Source organism: Dendroctonus ponderosae, unplaced genomic scaffold (assembly GCF_020466585.1).
Source record: "Dendroctonus ponderosae isolate FM_Combo_2020 unplaced genomic scaffold, Dpon_F_20191213v2 Dpon_F_20191213_6, whole genome shotgun sequence".
Lineage (NCBI taxonomy): Eukaryota > Metazoa > Arthropoda > Insecta > Coleoptera > Curculionidae > Dendroctonus > Dendroctonus ponderosae.
Window position 1 is genome coordinate 2,440,619 of NW_026018814.1, and position 3,537 is coordinate 2,444,155.

The window sequence follows — 3,537 nt, forward strand, 5'->3', positions numbered from 1 at the left end:
CTAGTGGTTAGGGTCTGTTTCAGTTAATAGTCCAATTCTTCTTATAAGTACTCTAATGATTGTCGCAGAGGAAAGCTTCAAAAGGTAACATCCTTAGACCTTCATGGAGTTTTAGGAATCGTCCATCGTTTTAAAGATGAACGATTCTTCAAGCATATTCACCAGACTGTGCAACCGTTATAGAATCATTCATATCAAAGAAAGGAGCTTCTTTCTTCTTCAAATTCAGGGCTGAGATTTGGGCCCTTTTGTCAACTTTGAATCGTCATTTGGTCAATGAAAACACGCTGTTGGTTTGGTATTTTCAATTTTTCTCAAACCTTTGTTTGCTTGAAAAATTGTTGCTCTAAAGCAGCTGTAATTGAATTTTGCTGAACAGCATTAGCTCAAAGGAAAAGCCCGCCCATCAATAAATAACGTCGGCCTTAGCCGTAGGAAACTTTTTGCCATTTGTATATAAATGAGCCGATACGTAATGAACATATAATTTTTCTTAATTACTCTGTTTGTTCGAAAGAAAAATGACGGAGCTAAAAATTAATGACCGAGATAGAAGCGAAACTAAAAGCATTATATTGAGTTTCAAACGGTTTCGGGAACCAAACTATTGATCATTAACGTTGAAAGAGATATGGGAGGGGCCCCGTGTAGCAAAAGGCCCCCATGGATTTTACGATGTATTAAATTTCTTCTTGATTATACGTTCACGCTCTTATGATTTTTTCTAGACAAGGATTAAAAACCAGATTCGTTTTCGAGATAAAATGCTTTTTTCTGCTTTGCCCATAACACGTAGCTTAATGTGAAATTTTCTGGGCTTATCTTTATTATTATTTTACATAAATTATCTGCCAAGGCAATCTGACGGCTCTTAAAATGTTTCCTTCGTTCGTTTTATTTGGAAGGTTGACGGGTTTTAAGTATTTATCAGTGCTTAGTAAAGTATGCTCTTATGTTTACTTTCTCAATTTTATTTTTGTGTATAAATACGTCCCTGCAATGTTTATTGAGCAAATGGCTACATCGGTTTAAACTAGGGCAAATATATACATCAGTTTGTTTAGAAAATGTAAAGAAGACATAATTAAATGGGCAAATTTGCATAATTTCCGCTCAAGCTAAAGTCTGGCGTCATATTTGCAGTTGTAAAACCCGTTGCTGAAGTACATCTGCGTTTTGCCATGCTTGTGAGTCTTTACTAAATCAAAGCCAGACAGGAAAAGTTATTAAAACGAAATCTACATAATTTTATTAGATTTGAGACTATTTGGAACTTAACGGTGCTAAGTTGAAGAAACCAGGTTGATTTCTCCGACTATTAATATATGAATGTCTTAATAGTCCACTTCATGTTGCTAAATCATTTAGCTAATAATTACCCATTAGCAAAAGTGCACTAATCGTAATGACGCCGATATTTATTTCAATATACTTCACTACACTTTGCCACTTTTTACAAGCCAATTTTGCCCTGAAACGTTCTTCACGTGAATTGCTTAATTTCGAGTCTTATTAGCTTTAATACGCGCATTGTCGGCAATTAAATACACTATAAGCGGCAATTAATGCCGACGTAATTGCATAATATGGCCTGAACGACATCCTACTAAATTCCAAATTATTACGCTAACAAGCTGCCCAAAAAAAAAATTCTGAAAGTTTAATTAGCCGACAAGGAAATTGCCATTGGGCAACATCAGAAGTGAGTACATGTTTTGAGTTTGATTTTTGATTTTCAACAAAATCCCGTTGATGATGGTTCAAAGGCTCCAGGCCGAAGCCCATTTGAAAATTTGTACCTACTGAAATCAGTTTAATCAACCTTTCACATCAACAATGTCCAAGTCAGGTCAGTGAAGTGAAAAATGGAAATATTCAGAGGTACAATGGGGCTAGAAAATCCCGTGTGGAGGGTCCAAAATCCAAAAATTAAACACATACAAATTGTTAAAGCCCTACCATTATGTTGTGTTTAATCTCAAGGAAATATTTTACAGTTCTCATCCCTTTTTGATCGTAGCACTGTTAAGAAATATGCCTTTTGAAAGCTTTGAATAGCGCTCAAGAGACCCCTTAATCTGTTAATCAAATCGTGGACGTGCACCTGAACTTGAAAAGTCAATGTTTCGTGTTTGAATGCCCGATAATTATCTGCATGTTATTAATAATCGATAACTATCAATAAGTCTTTGACTGTACGTTCTCGGCTCAATGCAAAGATAATTACAAAGATACCAATGCTAAGAATATTTGGTCTAACTGTTTTTGATAAATTGGCTCTAATGAGTATGTTCTGTGTGGATTTATTATCGTGTCATCGGATTCATGTCAGTATTTTATGTGGTTTCACTGCAAATAAAAACAATCGGACGCGTTCCATAAGCAATAGACGAAATAATCGCGATATAATTACAGTAAAAACAAATTGCGAATCGTATGTTCTCATGTGACGGTATTGCGAATGAAGTTGTTCCTCATAGTTGATTGGAAGTTAACCTCCATTAATCACAATTAATCAGTCAGTTTGATTTATAGTAAGATTGTTTCGTTGAATGTCATCAACAAGCTTGAATCATTATTTGCGTTGAACTTTCCGTTCGTATTTGTATATCAATAGAGGATTAATTTTGGTAAACCTTTCTTGCATAAGTCAATTTGCAACAACGAACGCTACTAGCGCTTGTTTACGGCACATTTGCAAAAGTGGAACAAAGAATGATGATTTTAGAGGCAAATGAATCATAAACACAAAACGTCTGGGAGCAATATAGTTTGTAATAAATTTAAGATATCATATCGTGTCGCTACTCTATTATCCGTTCTGTCGTGAACATAATTACGTATTTGTTCAGGTCGTCAATTCCTTAATCAACTATTATGGAGTGTAATTGCCCTCACTCGATTATACATATACAATAATAAATATCTGTCCTTCTGTAGCATGATTTATGGATTTTCCATCGCTTGCGCCACATTTTCACACTGGTCTGGATTAGTTTCCAAATGATAATTACATTAATCAAGTTTGTCCAATTTCTTCTGTTGGCAAAGTGCGGGTTGTTGCCCAATAATTTTTGGGCAATTTGCTATTTTTTAGTCGGAAAAACGGTCTAGACACATGGACATGTTGCAAGCTCAACAGGTAAAGTTGCAGAAAAATAGTTGAACTCACTTATGAAACAGCTCAAGGAGTTAAAATGGAACGAAGTATTGGGTCTCATGAGTAAAAAGAAAAAGTGTTTGCTTCTAGTCGAAGCAAGAATTTCCTATACGGATGCGTGCAATCCAGAGCTCCAACTGCGATTGAAGGCATATTCACTTGCTGCCAAAGACGTATTTTCTCATGGGAAGATGGCAAGTTGATTCACCGATCTGCGCTTTGCCAAAACTTTGCTGGTGCCTCAGCAAGGGTTTTTGACACAATACTTTGATGAATTCCAGTCATTTTCCTTACGCGGTTTTGGTCACCCGGCGATACTTTGCCAAACACTTTGTTGCTGGAATAAAGTGGACACACTCTTAATGTATGAATAAAAG